Source organism: Protopterus annectens, chromosome 16.part0, assembly GCF_019279795.1.
Source record: "Protopterus annectens isolate FY-2018-M chromosome 16.part0, PAN1.0, whole genome shotgun sequence".
NCBI classification, from domain to species: domain Eukaryota; kingdom Metazoa; phylum Chordata; order Ceratodontiformes; family Protopteridae; genus Protopterus; species Protopterus annectens.
Genome location: NC_056750.1, coordinates 876406928 through 876424208, shown reverse-complemented (window position 1 = coordinate 876424208; position 17281 = coordinate 876406928). Strand labels below are relative to the sequence as shown.

At 44.9% G+C, this 17281-nt stretch overlaps 1 protein-coding gene across 6 annotated transcripts in view; it reads right to left on the bottom strand.

Annotated features, from left to right (window-relative positions):
* Positions 1 to 17281, bottom strand: part of ATXN2L (ataxin 2 like) — a 1992254-nt gene that overhangs the window by 1255935 nt on the left and 719038 nt on the right. The window lies entirely within an intron of this gene.

Genomic DNA, 17281 nt, shown 5'->3' with positions numbered 1-17281 from the left:
TATGAGGTAAGCTGGGCACAGTTGTACCCATTATTCCCTGAGACTGGCTCCAGGAACAGTATCTTTTCCATTTTCCGAACAGAATACCAGTCTGGCACAATCAGGACTGTCCTTGGCTTGACCCGTTTGATTTTTAGTAGAACCTTCGAGAGGAGTGGCAGAGGGGGAAAGGCACAGACTGGGCAGGTGAATGACAGGGCATCCACTTTCCATGCTTGGCTGTGGGGAGTTCTGGTGCAAAATTTGCTCAATTGATACTTCTGAGGGGAAGCAAAAAGTTCCACCTCTGATGTCCCCCACCTGTTCCTCAAAAGCTTGAATATTTTGGGTTCCAGTTTCCACTCATGTGGATCCATGAGATTTCTGCTTAAGTCGTCTGCCAGTGAATTTAGTTTGCCTGGCAGGAAATGAGCTTGTAAGTGTACTTGATTGCTCACGGCTGTGTTCCACAGAGCCATGGATTGTCTGCAGAGTGGATAGGAATGGGTCCCCCCCTGCTTATGTGCCACATAACTGTGGTGTTGTCTGTCTTTACCAATAGCTGTCCTGTAAGAATAAGGCGCTTGACGGCTGTCAGAGCATTCTGCACAGCTAACATTTCTTGACTGACATGCAGGTGCATTTGCTTTGGGTTCCATTAGCCCTGAATGCACTGCCCATGCATAGTCTGACACGTCTGTTGTTAAGGTTTGGGCGGCATGGGGTAAAATGAAAGGGAGTCCCTTGTTGTGGTTGCAGGCCTCTGCCCACCAAAGGAACTCTGCCCTTAGGCACGGAATGATGGAAATCATTGTTTCCAGGTCCTGAGAATGTTGACACCAGATACTTTTTAGGTACAACTGAAGTTTCCTCATATGCAGTCTTGATTATGGAATTAGTAGAATGCAAGAGGCCATGAACCCTAGGGCTTGCAGTATTTTTCTTGCACATAGCAGAGTTTTGCTGGCCAGTAGATTGAAATAGTTTGTCAAATAAATTTGTTTCTCTGGAGTGAGGAATGCCACCTGGGAAGTTGTGCTCAAGCTTGCTCCCAGGAATACAATCTGTTGGCTGGGTACCAGTTGTGGTTTATTTTCGTTGATGGTGTACCCCAGTGAAGTGAGAAGTCTCTTTACAAATGCCAGGTGCTGAAGTCGCAATTCCTGACTGTCCACCTAAATCAGGCAATCATCCAAGCATGGGTAAATTTGAATTCCTCTCTGCCTGCAATTTGCAATGGCTGCAGCTAGGCACTTTGTGAATATCCTGGGCGCACTAGATAAGCCAAAGGGAAGTGCAGAGAACTGATGCATAGAGCCTGCTCTGAAGCGTAGGCACTTCCTGCAAGATTCCCTTATGGGGATGTGCAGATAAGCTTCTTTTAAATCTAGGGTTGCTAGCCAGGAGTCCTTAGCTAGCATAGGAAGCAGCTGTTGGTGAGTTAATATTTTGAATTTTGGAACCACCAAAAAAGGTGTTTGGGAATAGACAGATCCAGGACAGGACGTGTAGAGTTTTCTTTTCTGGGGACCAGAAACAGTCTGGAGAAAAAAACTTGTCCCCTTTGTACTGCTGGAACAGGATGAATAGCCTTGATACTGAGAAGAGAAAGTACTTGCTGTTGGGCCTCTGCCCACTGGTTTGGTGGGAGGTCTGGCCATCTGCTTATGGATGGTAGTGAGTGGAACTGGAATCTGTATCCATGGGAAACAATGTTTAAGACTCATTTGTCTTGGGTAAAGTATTGCCAATTTTTGGCAAGAAGTGCAAGTTTTCCACCTAAAGGTGCAAGTACTTGGGCAAGGCTTGGAAGAGTTAAGGATAAGTCATTGTGCATTTTTACCAAAGGATGGAGGCTTACTACTCCCCGTTTTGGACATGGGAGCACTCCATTGCTTAGATCTGTGCATAGCCTGAGACTGAAGTCTTGGTGGTCTGCTGCCCCTGGGTTTGGACTGAGAAGGCCTGGAAAGGACTGGAAAAGACCATTTTTTTTTTTTTTGAAGGCCAATGCCTAATGAATCTAGGTGGCTGTACTTGTAAGAAATCCTTAATAGTTTGCATAGATTTAGCTTTCTCCTCCATTCTTTTGAGGACGACTTCTGCTTTATTACCAAACAGATGCTCCTGATTTAAAGGTGCATCCAGTAATTTTGCTTTGACATGATCTGGCAAGTTTTGTTCCTTAAGCCAAGCATGTCTTCAAAGAACAAACCCAGTGACAGCAGCCCTGCAAGATGCTAATAAAACATCAAACCCACACTGCAAAGTATGTTTACCAACATGGTTAGCAGAATGCATTTACTCTTGTAAATCTTTGTGTTCTGCACAATCAGGAATCAACAACATTTTTTGTTTAATTAGCTCCATAATATCTTCTCATACTTTAACATATGAAACTGGCAATTTAAAGCCTTAATGGCAAGCATAGCACAGGTGTATACCTTTTTTCCCCATCTGTCTAATGCCCTGGAATCCCTGTCAAAAAGGGGTAGGATTTTTGGCAGTTGTGGCCTTAATGCATTTAGGTCGCTGGGAAATGGTCTCTGGAACCGCAGTAGGATTCCTAAAAAGGAATTTGTGAGAGTCAGGCACTCTATAGTACCTGTCATGTTTCCTGGGAGCTGGAGGCAAGGTATCAGGGGTAAGGTTGGACTCCAGGAAGACATCTACAATTCCCAGAACAGGAGGGATAGCTAGAGGCCTGTGCTGAGGCAAGCTTAAAAACTCCTTAAGTCTCTTTTTAGACTGGGAGTAGTCCTGGCTCTCCCAGCGGAAATGTTCTCTAAGGGTGTGCAAGGTTTCACCAAAGGAAAAACCTTCTGGTGGGGAAGCAGAGGGAATGGAATCCTCTGCTACTGAATCCTCATAGGTAGATAAGGGTATATCCTGGAAATCAGAAGGATCAGAGTAATCAGATTACTTATCAGAAGAATCAAAAGGAAAGTCAGCTCTGGGTCTTTTTGAGGGGGAAGGCTGACTTCCCATAATTAAAGTAATGAGGTCCTCAGCCATTCTAATCATCTGTTTTTGTGGCAAGTGGGCCTTAGAATGCACTTTGGTCGTCGGTTTCCTAGGCGTAGTGCAAGTTTTAAGCCTAAGAAATTCGGTATTTTTGGTATGAAAGGAAGTCATTGGTTTAATATAAAGATCAGGCGGCCTGAAAAAACCCTCAGAAGCCAGTGCCTGCACTGTGGACCCATCCAAAGTAGAGACATTCACAGGTTCCATAGTCGAAAAAGCATCTTACGGCATACCAGACTCCGAATGGGTCTCAGTAGAGGCCTGTGAATCTGCAGAAGCGGGTATCAGGGGCTGCGAAAGTGCCTCGCCAAGCAGACTGGTGACTAGCTTAACGGTAGCGTTGTCGGCAGCCTTGGACTCATGCGGTGTGTGTCTGTCTTTATCTTTTCGTTTTTTAGGAAGATCGGTAGTTGGATGGCTTACCAAAGACATTTCGGAGTAGAGAGATCAAGAGCGAAAGAATTAAGCTACAAAGATATCTCGATAATGAATATTTCGGGCATTGAACAAGGCACAAAACCGACAGCGAGGGATGTCATGGTCTGGGCCTAAACAGGTGACACAGTAAGAATGAAAATCTCTGTGAAGTATTTGCTTTTCACAGGCAAGACAATTATTAATTTTTTCTAACATCGGTTAGAGCAAGAAAAAAGGATCCCCAACGGGGTACTTATCTATTAGAAGACTTCAGGTCTGAAACCCGAAAAACAAAAATTTCAGGAGTCGGCCGACCGGCACTTGCGAACTGCTTCTGCTTCAGGCACCGTACAGCAAGAAAGACTGATGTAATGGTGTCGGCTGCATGTTTTATACCCCTGACGTCATGGAAGAAACGACAGCATCTGACGCAGAAATCCCAAGAATAAATTGCAAATGCATTTCACAATTACATTGTAAATTATATAAAACCCAATATTGTATATTGTAATAATGAACGAATCCTTTCGAATGTTTTGTGCTCTCACCTACCAGTAATTCGGAATAAATCTCATTTTAAATTTGAAGAATGAGGTGATTATTTATTTTAGCCTTTTTCATTACTTTATTGTGATTTTATTAGAAAAGTTACCATCTTCTATGTGAATACCACCTCTTCGCTGAGTTTTTGTCCACATGGATTACAAGGACAGATATTAGAAAGACTGTCTAATAACAAAATTTTTTGCTGGAAGGTTAGTGGGAAGAGATCAAGATATGTTTAACTGCAAGGGAAAATTCGAAATACCTGGCTATTTGTGGAATTGGAAAAGCCATGCCATCAATTTGAGGGTCTGGCTGGACGGATGGAACATTCCCGATTAGTGGGTGAAAAGAACTGGAACTGGGTCCAGAATCCATGGTTCCTCCAGAAGACTAGTCCAGAGAAAGGGGAACCAAATGTGTCCAGGCCAGTAATGTGCAACGAGTATCATAATGCTATTCAACGTTCTGGCTTTCTGAAGTACATTGGGTATTAAGGGGAAGGGTGGAAAGGCATAAAGAAGTCCTGGGGGCCAATCATGGAAGAGTGCCATCCCTTGGTGACTTCCCCAGGAGGGGGAATGAGGGCAAAGTAGCGGCTACATTTGGCATTCATGGACATGGCGAAAAGGTTGCAGCAAGGCTGACTCCAATTTAGAAAGATCTCTTCCGCAACTTCTTGTTTCAGGGACTACTCACGAGGCAACAGAATCGCTCTGCTGTTTGTCCTCTGTCACATTGGATTTTCACGGATATGCATTGCTATCAGAAAACGTTGAGATGAGACAGCCCACTGCCATACCCGTTGTGCCTCTCAACATAGGAGATAGAACTGGGTTCCTCCCTGTTTATGTACCACACTACTGACATGTTTTCTGTTTGAACTGCAATAGTTCCTATTGGGAGAGAGTCCTGGAATGCTTGTAATGCATAGAGCACCGATCTCATCAATAGGGCACTGATATGCAAGTTTTTCTCGTTTTCTCACCATAAGCCTTGAACAGTCTTTCCCAGATAATGCCCCCCACCCCCGGTCAGGGGGGAAGCGTCCGTGGTCAGTACAGCAGTCGGTTGTGGGAATACAAATGGGCGACCCAAGAATAACTGGTTTGTTTGAAGCCACCAGAGAAGATCCTTCTTGCATGAATCTCTGATAATTATCTGATGTGACAGTGGTACATCCTGCATGGACCACTGGGCAAAGGGTAACCATTGGAGGACCCTCATGTGCAGACGTGCTAGAGGTACTAGGAGAATTGCCACTGCCATGGCACCCAGAACCTGTAATGAGACCTCGCCTGAACCTTTCTTGATATCAAGCTCCTGATTTGATGGTGTAGGGACTGAATTCCTTCGGGGGTAAGTTTTGCCACCATTCCTTTGGAATCCAACTATGAGCCCAAGAAGGTAATACATTATGAAGGTAACAAGGCAGACTTTTTGAAATTTATTATAATGCCTAACCTGGAACAAAAGTATGGTTTTGTCCCTCGCTTGTAGTAGTAGATGCTTGGTGGTGGCGGTCAGAAGCCAGTTGTCTAGGTACAGAAACACAAGGAATCCTAGACATCTCAAGTGAGCCGTAACCACTGCCATGTATTTGGTGAACACTCTGGGGGCTGTAGTGAGACCAAAGGGCAAGGTTCGAAATTGGTAATGACTGGCTTCCAGCCGAAAGCACAAGTGTCTCCTGGATTGCCTGCCCATTTTTATATGGTAGCACGCATCCTGGAGATCTATTGAGCACATCCGATACTCTTTCCTGAGAAAAGTGAATACAGACTGCAGTGTCACCATCCGGAACATTGACTTTCTTACAGACCTGTACAATCTGCTGAGATCCAAAATGGGTCTCCAGTCCCATCTTTTTTAGAACTAAAAAGATCCAATCTGGTCTGCGGGGACCTTTTGGGTGACTTTCTTCTAGCAACTTGTGCATCTCTGATGTTGCACAGTCCCTCTGACTGGGTGGAATATCTGGAATGGACTGATTTATGGGGGGGTGGGGGGTGGAAAAAGGTATGTAATAACCTCTGGATATGACTGTACCCATTTGTCTTGAATGATTTCTAGCCAGGCGTTTGGGCACAGTGACAAGCATCCCCAGACTGCCTCCAGAGAAGGACAGGCAGAAGAGCTTCTCTTCTCCTTTCAGAAGAGCTGGAAGGGCCTGCCAGAGAACATATTTCTGTCGCCACGTGTGTCAGAAAAACCTTTTCCGGATTTGCGAAACCACATTTTTCCACCTTTCTGACCCTTGGGATAAGGTCTGGTAGGGACATAAAAATGGACTCTTATGGCAGACTAGGTTTTCCTTTCCTGTTCACACCCGGTCAAGGTCTCTTTCACTTTTGGTCCGAAAAGGGAAGAGCCATCAAAGGGGGTGTTAGTGAAGGAAGACTTGAAGGGTTCAGCAAAACTACATAAACGCATACAGGAATGTCTCCTTAAGGAAACTGCTGTACCTGCTGCCCTTATCGCTCCATCAGCTGCATATGAAATCAGTCGCATGGAGGAGTTAACAACTGAGTTGAGGGTGGATAGCTGAGAGGAAATTTTATCTGCGATCCCCGAAGATACAGTACCCTGAAGAGCATCTCCCAGCTTTTTTAGGAGATCTCGTTGAAGTCTTATAAAATGGGTCAAGTAATTCAGCGACCGCAGTGTAAATGCCACTGAAGAAAAGGCACGCTTCCATATCTGTCCATAGTCCGCGACTATTTGAAGGATGGATAGATGAGGAGGTCTTTGACAACTTCTTGGTGACCGCTGCCACCAGCATCGCATCTACAGGGACACCTTTGGTTAAAAAATCCTTTTCTGTAGGAGCAGTAATGAATTTATTGGACCTCTGTGGAACAGGCTCCACTGTATCTGGAGAAATCCAAGCATTACGAGATAATACACTCATTAACTGATCTTAGAGAGGAGACACCGAAAAGCCTCCAGGTACACCAACTTGTCCTCTCTGAAGGGTTGGTGGACTTCCAGTCACTCCTCTGTTTAAGGATCTCAAGGATATCAGCAAAGGAGACATCCTCAGAGGGGGACCGTGGGGACCCTTCTGAATCATCCTGGTCAGTATCTGAAGTGACAGACTCATCAGGGAAGTCTATGTGCTTCCTCTTACACAACCTCTTTTGAGGGGCTTCCTCAGAGGGGTACTCTGGTGAAGTTTCGAAAGAGATGATGCCGCCCACAGGGGCTTCCTAAGGCTCTAGGTCTCTATGCTTGGGGGGGGGGGGTGATGAGACCAACACAGGCACGTGGAAGGGAAGAGAACCTGGGCCAGAGAGCGGAGCTGTCTGGGGTGACAGCACTTCGCCCATCAGCTCAAAAGCCCCCTCGTTCCGCTCCAAATAGGTCCTCGGCTCCAAAGGGACAGAGGTCCAACCCCGAGGCAGAGCAGGTGGCTCCAATGCTGATGTAGGAGCAGAGCTCAACCTCTCCAAGGCAATGAGGGGTAGGGTTGGATCGCACAACTAACAGCGCCGACTCCCCTCCCCAGACCCGATGGGTTAACATCGGTTCCTAGACTCCACAAAATCCGAAGGAACCGAAGAAGTCAGAGCAGATGTTGGAACCGACAAACCTAAGGGAGGTCTCTGTTCCGATGCCTCCACTACTATCGGACCCAAAATCTCTGGCTCCAAAACCACAACTCGGGTCGGAGAAGGAATCGAGGATGAGGATGGTGTTTTGGACGGCTTCAATTCCTTTGGGGCCGGAGGCGATAAACGTTTTGCCAGCGCTGGTGTTCGAAGCAGTCTTCACCACCTGCTCCATGTCATCATCAGATAAGCTCCTGGAGGAATGGGAGGATAATGAAGGAAATCTTGCCCTATCCAAAATTGGTGATCTCAAAGTGGGAGTAACCGGCTCCAAGACAGGAGAAGTCTCCTAGTCAGCAACTCTACCGGCTCCGAGGTCAAAGATGGAGCCGAAAAGATAGACTTTGATATGTCGGAGCCCAGAGCCCTTGGATCTGAAGCAACCACTTTACATGGCTCTGAGGCCAGAGCCGAGACAGCAGATATTTTACTCACTTTTTCAGATTTGGAAGAAGGAGGAGATCATGGTTTGGGGCTCTGGGATGCCTCTAAAGCTTCTGAGAAGGGAACCTTTAATAAGCCCCCGACAATAAGCTTGCTTTTACGCTCTAGCAAAACCCTGCTACTAAATCCATGACAAATGGAACATGGATCTTGTAAATGGAGGGCACAATGACAATAAATACAGGTAGTGTGCCAGTCAGTAATCGACATCTTTTGATTACACTGATAACATTAGTTGAACCCAGACTGCCTAAGTTCTTTATGCTCTTTTTGCTCTTTAGACACTACTGAAGAAAAAATGCACTACCAATAACTGTTAACTGTAAATTTAACTTGGCCAAAAAAAGGCTATCAAAACTATAAGTCTATAAGAAAAAAGGTTAATGCAAAAAAAAAAAAACCAGTATAGGCACTGCAAAAATGGCTTTAAACCAATGCAAGGTAGCCTACTAAACTACAAACACACACCACACAAGTATATATCTAACTCTACATCAAACACTAAAGAACGTGCAGAAAAGGTGATTAAAGGACCAGAAAATGATGAGGAAGAATCCTTTAACTAAAACGGATTCTCCTATGAAAAGGGAAAACACACATACAGGGGTAGGGGAGCGGCCCTCTAAGTTAAACGGGTCAGTAAGAACCCTCTAACTTAAACGGGTTTGCAACAGACGGGGAAAGCTCTCTAAGAAAAAACAAGCTTCTGGAACACAGTAGGCCTAACAAACAGGGGGTAAATTTGACTAACTAAATACGTTAACCACACTCGTAACTAGTCACTCAAGACAGAAAAGGTACTAACAAAGATTTTCTCTGAAAAGGTTAAAAATTATGACAGAAATAGAAATATATATCAATTAAACTACTTAGCCAACAAGCCAGCCAGAAGACACCTCGATCGCTTGAGCGGCAAACAAGATCTGGGTATTCTACCCTAATTATCATGGGATAGGGGGTTAGCCTCGAGCCAGTGGAAGCTCTTGAGCTTTTCTATTAGGCAGAGTCGGAACTGATGCTCGGTTCTGAACTCAACCAGCAAGAATTAAGGCGAGATAGGACAACATAACATGCAAGGTTTGCTGCCTGGGCAACACCTGGAGCTAACAGTTTAGTTACATATTCCAGACTCACAAAGCATGAAAGAGTGAACTGCAGGGCCTTGAGAATCTGCTCCAGGTCACCTACGTACAGGTAAATATAACTACCCTTAATTCTCAAAATGGAAATTACTGGTGCCAGGCATTTTGTAAATGCCCTGGGTGCAGTCGATAAACCAAAGGATGAGGAGGTGAACTAGAAATGGAATGCTCTAGCTTCAAATCAGAAGTACCTCAGCTCTTTTTAGTTACAAGAATATGGAGGTAAACCATGTAACCATGAATGCCTGGAAAAGAGGTCATCCCAACAATGTTATCTTGAATTAAAATGTCTGGAACTTTAAGAGACTGAAGAATGTCACTAAGGTCTGCCTTTTCATGAAGCCAGGTAGAATCTTGAGTAAAACCCATTGCTCTCATTTGGTTGTTGTATCCCCCTCCCCCTCTGGTTTCTCATTGCAACAGATCCTTTAACACTGGCGGTACTGTGTCTTCCTTCACTGCACTGGAAGGATCCTCGAGATTTATGTAGACAGCTCCCCTGGGCTAAGATTATCAGTAACCTGACTGCTTTTGGGCTACTTCCCCCCACTATTTCACAAAAAGGTTCAAGTATACTACTACTTTTTTTGATTACAGTGTGTTTTGGGGAGGGCAAAAAAATTAAAGGGGTGGTGGGGGACGGACAAATTCTTTTGGAGACAGCTATTTCCTCTATGGGTCATCAAACATAGGGCCTGCAGGATTCCCTTTTTAGTCTTCAGATTGCTTTCATGTAATAAGCTCTCTTCAGTCTAACCTGTTTTCCTTTGTTCGTCAGCTTGACAGGGGACAAAGGTTTTGTGGGATAATTCCTACAACAGATGGGGCCATGATAGTGAAAATATTTCACTGACTGCACAGTCTTGCCTTTATCCTCTAGTGTTTTTTCAAAACACCTATTATGTAAGAGGTTCAAAAAGTAACACCTTCAAATGAACACTGAGTGAACTGCAACATGGCTGAGGATTACTCCCCTTGCCAAACCAAGCATATCTCTAAACTAAACCTGAAACTGCCATCATACACAATGTACCAACATTATAGCCAAATCTGACAGCATCATTTGCTTGCCAAGACGAAAGGTAATACAACTCTAGCACTGACTGACACTTTTGTCTGGTATTACCAGTCTTGGCCTTTAAACAGAAAAGTACAGTTTTGTACCTACCATAAATGTAGATGTCCGAACTGGATAGCATCTGCAGTCATAACAAATGGGTTGTCCTGTCGTCAGGCAGCCCTTGATCGGCGGATTCCAAAGTCTGGGTCCGGCCGCTGATGTCACACTTCACCCGGCGTCATCTCTGCTGGTCTTGGGTATAAAGGCATCAGCCGGCGCCATTTTCCTCAGTGTTTCTTGCCCCAGATGCCAGTTGCCCTCTTGATAAGCTAAATTTTGGATAAATGCCAATGTTTCCAAAAAAGTAGAAGGCAAACACAAAAAATAACAATGTATGTACATATATACAAACAAATACACCATAAGAGACTCCCCAGCTAGCTATTAGGAGGGTAAATACCTAGGAGTACCACAGAGGGGAAGGAGGGTGGGTAATCCTGACTGCAGATGCTATCCTGTTCGGACATCTACATTTATGGTAGGTACAAAACTGTACTATGTCCTTCAAGGATGCATCTGCAGTCATAACAAATGGGTAGAATACCATAGCCAAACTAGGGAGGAGGAAGAAGAATTATAGTGTAGTTAGGATCCCTTGCAGTACAGCAGTGGCAAACCCTGCTCGGGATCTAGAGTACAGAGGTAAATTATAATGCTTGGCAAATGTATGCACGGAGGTCCAAGTAGCCGCCTCAATAATGTCCTTGGTTGCCACTCCTCGTAAGAAAGCTGTGGTAGTGGCTGTAGCCCTTGTAGAATGAGGTCTTATGTTCTGTGGAATTGGTTTTCCGTGGTAGGAGTAACAGAATCTTATGCAATTTCCTATCCATTTGGAGATTGTCTGTTTGGAAATTGCTTTTCCTTCCCTTCCTGTTGCATAGGCTACTAAAAGCTGGTCAGCTTTTCTGTCACCTTTGGTTCTGTCCAGGTAGTAGCGTAACTGTCTATGTACATCCAAGGTATGCAGCAGTCTTTCCCCCCCCTGTTCTGTGGATTGGGAAAGAAGGTAGGTAGGTGGATTGCCTGGTTTAAAGACACTCTGGATACCACCTTGGGCATAAATGTAGGATTAGTTCTCATGGACACCCTATCTTGATGGAAGATTAGGAAGGGTTGTACTGCCATTAAGGCCTGTAGTTCCGAAACCCTCCTTGCTGAAGTAATTGCCAGTAGGAAAGCAGTTTTCCATGATAGGTGTTGAAGATCTGCTGTTGCTGCTGGTTCAAATGGAGGGAGTGTCAATTTTTCTAGCACAAAGTTCAAGTCCCATGCTGGTAATGGTGGTTTCCAAGGAGGTTTTACATTCTTGATCCCTCTGAGGAACTGCCTGAGTAGAGGATGCGAAAAGACAGGTGGATTGAAGCTGTATTCTGCTGAAATAGCTGATGCATGTATCTTGATGGAGGAATAGGACAGGCCTGTATGTAGAAGCTCTGCCAAGTACTCCAGGATGTTAGCAATATCTATGTTCGACACATCTTTTCCTCTTTCAGTACTCCAAATGACAAATCTTTTCCATTTTCCTGCATAGTTCCTTCTTGTTGAAGGTCTGCGGGCTTCAAGGATAATGTCTTTAACCCTTTGGGATAGGTCTGGGTTAGTTGCTGCTATGTGATGTTCCAGGCAGTCAGTTGCAAGGTTTTTAGGTTTGGGTGCATGATGTTGTAGTTGTTCTGAGTTAACATCAAAGGCATCAGGGGTATTGACCACATTCTCCCCTGAGACATGCTCCTCAGCAATGGATACCAGTGTTGTCTTGGCCAATTCGGAGCTATCAGGATTATCCTTGGGCGTTCCTCTTTGATTTTCAGTAGTACCTTGTGCATCAAAGGAAGAGGTGGAAATGCATATGCTGTCAGGCCTTTCCAACTGAAGAATAGAGAGTCCACCTTCCATGCAAGTGGGTGGTATGTCCTTGTGCAGAATTTTTTGAGCTGGTGATTGAGTGGGGATGCGAATAGGTCTATTTGTGGCATTCCCCATTTCTTTGTGATGGCCTTGAAGATGTCCGGGTGTAGCATCCATTCGTGAGCATCCAAGGTGGTTCTGCTTAACATGTCTGCTAGGGTGTTTTCTTTTCCCGGCACAAATACTGCCTGTAACTGGATGTTGTAGCTCAGAGCCATATTCCAAAGGTCCAGAGTCATTCTGCATAGGGGATATGAATGAGTGCCTCCCTGTTTGTTGTCTGTCCTTATCATTAAATGGCCTTCTTTGAGGAATGGTCTGAACTTCTGGATTGCTAGTTTTACTGCCAGCATTTCTTTTTGGTTTATGTGCAGGTGCAGCTGGTCTGGAGTCCACAATCCTTGTATGCATTTGTCCAACATGTGCGCCCCCCAGCCTAGGTCTGAGGCGTCCGTTGTTATGGTTTGGCTTGCTTGAAAGTTGTGGAAGGGCAAGCCTGGGTTTAACTGGCATGCTTGAGCCCACCATAGGAACTCGTGTTTCAGGCATGGGATTAGTGGGATTTCGGTTTCTAAGCTGTGCCTGTGTTGAGACCATAAATTCTTTAGGTACCACTGTAGCTTTCTCATATGCAGTCTGGCATGTGGGACCAAGATTATGCATGATGCCATGAAGCCCAAGGCCTGCAGTACTTTTCTTGCTGTTAGTTTGTTCTGCTTTGTTAATGCCAAGAAGTAAAGAGGGAGTTGTTTTTGTTTTTCTGCAGTTAGGAATGCCATTTGTTTTGCTGTGTCCAATTCCGCACCCAAGAATGTTCTTGTTTGGGATGGTATCCGTCTTGACTTTTGTAAACTGACTGTGTATCCCAGGGCTTGTAATAAGCAAATGACTCTTTGTAAATCTGTTGTCAGCTTGCTTTTGTTGTCCGCTTGTAACAGGCAGTCGTCCAGGTATGGATAAATTTGGATTCCCTGTAGCCTGCAGTGAGCGATTACTGATGCCAGGCATTTTGTGAATACTCTGGGTGCAGTAGATAAGCCAAAGGGCAATGCTGAGAATTGATAATGCTCTGATCCTGCAATAAATCTGAGGTATCTTCTGCAATTTGGTCGTATGGGGACGTGCAGGTATGCCTCCTTGAGATCTAGAGTTACCAGCCAACACTCCTTGCCCAGCATGGGAAGAAGTTGCTGAAGGGTCAGCATTTTGAATTTTGGGACAATGATGTATGTGTTTAAGGCGGACAGGTCGAGAATAGGTCTCCAACTTTTCTCTTTTCTTGGTACTAGGAAGAGTCTGGAGTAGAATCCTTTGCCCTGTTCTGTTATTGGTACTCTTTCCACAGCTCTTATCTTTATTAATTGCTATCTGCTTTAGAGCTTCTGTTTTTTGATTTGGAGGTAGGTTTGGCATTCCTCTTTTTACTGGTAAGGTGTGGAAGTGGAACCTGTAACCTTGGTCTATGGTTTGCAAAATCCACTTGTCTTTTGTGATATAGTGCCAATTTTTCGAAAATAAGGCTAACTTTCCGCCTAAAGGTGCTGTTATTTGCTCCCTGGTAGGCGGTGTCAGAGCCAAGTCACTGTGATTGTCCTGTTGCAGTGGCAGTGGTTGTGTCTGTGCCTCGGTTATTGCCTTGCCACTGTCGTCCTCTGTAGGCACCTCCTCTGGATTGATTTCTGCCTCTAGAGCGTCTATTCCTGCCTCTTTGAGATTTTGAGGAGTCTGGAAAGGACCAATTTTTGGCAGGCCAGTTCCTGCTAAACCTTGGCTGAACCTGTAAGAAATCCTTAACTGTTTGTACAGATTTTGCCTTCTCTTCCATTTTCTTCATTACTTGCTGAGCAGGTGTACCAAATAGACTGGCTTTATCCATAGGAGCATCTAACAGCTTTGCTTTAACATGATCCGGCAAGACCTGTTCTTTCAACCATGCATGCCTTCTTATCACTGTGCCAGTCATGGCTGATCTAAATGAAGCCTCCAGTGCATCATAGCCACATTTTAAAGAATGGTTACTAACCTGCTGAATGTTATTCACCATTTCTAAAACATATTTCTTATCTAAGGAATCATCAGTGGACAGCTTCTTAGTTAACTGATCAAGCATAAACTCTTGGTATTGGATCATATGAAACTGACAGTTTAAAGCTCTAGCTGAGAGAGTAGCAGAGGTGTAAACTTTTTTCCCCCATCTCTCTAAGGACCTGGATTCCCTTTCAGAAGGAATAGGGTTTTTTGCTGAGGTCGAGGCTACTGCCTTAGGCCCCTGGGATATAGTCTCAGGATCTGCAAGTGGGGCCTTGTAAAGGTGGTGATGAGTGTCTGGCACCCTGTAAAATCTATCTGGTTTGGCAGGGGCTGGAGGTAAAGTATCAGGAGCAGTGCAAACATCATTAAATGCATCATCCACAACAGGCAGTACTGGAGGTATAGCTAAGGGCCTATGTTGTGGTAAGTGCAGAAATGTCCTAAGCCTTTTCTTGAATCTGAGAAATCTTGTCCCTGCCATTGGAATTGTTCTCTCCACGGCATGTAAGGTTTCCCAAAGGAAAATTCCTCTGGTGGAGAGGCAGATGGAATGGATTCTTCAGCATCGGAATCTTCATAAGTAGAAAAAGGAGCCTCTGGCTGATCTGTAATGTCTGAGTCATCCGAAGAATCATCAGAGGACACTGGCTCGGGGGGCTCTGCTCTAGGTCTCTTTTCTGGGGGCTGAGAGGCCCAGTCTGGGTGAGATTGGGATCCCCTAATTAAGGATATTAAATCCTCTGCCAGAGTAAGCATTTGTGAACTAGAAGTGGGCCTGTGTGAGGGGGGCTTAACAGGCACTGATTTAACAGTTTTGGTTGCTTTAGCCCTGGCAAAGGCCTTAATAGACATGGCTGCAGGAGGCCTAGCAGCACCACGTGCTGGGGTAGAGACATCCAAAGGAATGGTGTCTGATAAATCACTAGGAACCACAGTAGTAGGCAGAACTTCTGAGGCCGATTCAACTAAGGTAGCAGGAGCCTCAGTAGTAGTTGTGGATTCGGCTGAAGATTGACCGGTTTTCTCGGTTTCGGCCGAAACCGAGACACTCGCGGCTTGCTTAACCGTGGTTTCGGCCGAAACCGCGGACCGCGAGTGTTGGTCTTTTTCTTTGCGTTTTTTAACAATTTGGGTAGTCGGAGGATCCGACGGCATAATGTACGCAAAACCTGAGCCGAAAAACTGTTCAGCAAACTCCGACCGACGCCTAAGCGTTCGTCGGTTGAAGGAAGCACAGGCCGAACAAGCTGCTACGTCATGGTCTGGGCCTAAGCAAGGCAGGCAGTAAGAGTGGAAATCTTTATGAGGTATTTGTTTCCCACAAGTTAAACAGTTATTGACTTTTTCTGACATCGGCTGAGGCAAGAAAGAGTCCCCAACGGGGTACTTAGCTTTTTAGAAGTCTTCGAAGTAGTATTCGGTAGTAGTAATCTCTGGATCTGACCGACCCTTGCGAACAGCTTCTGCTTCGGGCGCCGCGCGGCAAGAAAGACTGAGGAAAATGGCGTCGGCTGATGCCTTTATACCCGAAGACCAGCAGAGATGACGTCGGGTGAAGTGCGACATCAGCCGAAGCCGGACCCAGACTTTGGAATCCGGCCGACCGAAGGCCTGCCTGACGACAGGACAACCCATTTGTTATGACTGCAGATGCATCCTTGAAGGACATCAGAAGTATCCCCTAATACTGCAGCATGTATGTTTAGCAATTAACTGCCCTGAAAGCCCTGGAAAGCAGTGATGCAGAATGTTGGTCCTCAGTTAGAGGTCCTGTACACCCATTGGTTCCATCCATGGCTAAAGCAGCAGGTAAGAACTTCACAGTGATATCTGCAGAAATCCACAACCCTATAATAGAGGTTTGGCTTCACAAGAAAAGGAGGTTTATTGTCTGGCTTCAAAGATGCACTACTAAATGCAACCAACATAACTTCTACCAATGAAGTGCTGCTAAAGGCAAGTTCAGCAGGCTGCCATATCTCTTTTGGACATCTGAGAATGCTCTGAATGATAATTTCAGATGAGAGTTTAATCCGTTTATGCTATCAACAAATGACTACTGTTCTGGTGGGGGAAGCAAAGCAAAAGGTTTCTTCAGTACAGGATTCACAACTGGGAGAGGAAGATATCAGATCCTCATAGCCAGTTCATTCAACTCTGAACCAGTGGAATCAAATTCTTCAGGTGGAAATCTCCCTTTTCTTAAAACTAGGACCCCCCAGACACATACTCCTCTTCTGGAGAGCAATGCAGGTTCTAAACAAAGTGCGCAAAATCCTGAACCAACTTCAATATATTTAGAAACATGGGTAGAAGGAGATGAAGGGCCACCTACCATATGCTGATGGTAAGATGGCAGATGTCCACCGCCTGGACACGTGGGCCTGGATCTGGAAGTGGTATCTTTTGAGGTCCCTGTATGCAGATGGGAGTCCCAACATCTTTACAAACCAACACCAAGAAGATAGCATAACCCTCAGAAATCAAGATAACGGTTGAAGAACTAGATGCCTAAAGGGAGGAATTTGGACTTCAGCATTTTAGCACAGTACAGCACGCAATCATTCAACGGTGTGTCAAATTTCTAAAAGACAATGCCAGAAGCCTCAAACCAGTCTGCAGAAATCAGGGACTGGGGCTATAAACACACCTAAGAACTAATGCTCTCCAGCCTTGGTAGGTCTACAGCTTCTGACAGGGTATTCTCCTACTTCCTTAAATATTTCTAGCAAGAACAAGTCTCAAATTTTCTTTTTTTCTGGGGCTTCCCTGGTAAGCTTGGTCAAAGCCACAGAACCTTAATTCTTTGGTACAAGCAGTCTGGGAAAATCTTAGCTCCCTACTTATTGGACTTACACAGGGAAAGCAGTTAAGGACATACTTGCTTAGGCCCACAAATAAAATGTCCACATCCAATGTTTATTCTATGTGGAACCTCCTCCTACATAAAAATCATCTAACATTTACACCAAATGCCCAAAAAGCTTCAATAGGTACAAAAATGCACAGTATGACCAAAGAAGTTAAGAGAATTGCCACAGCAGGGTATCTACCTGAAATCT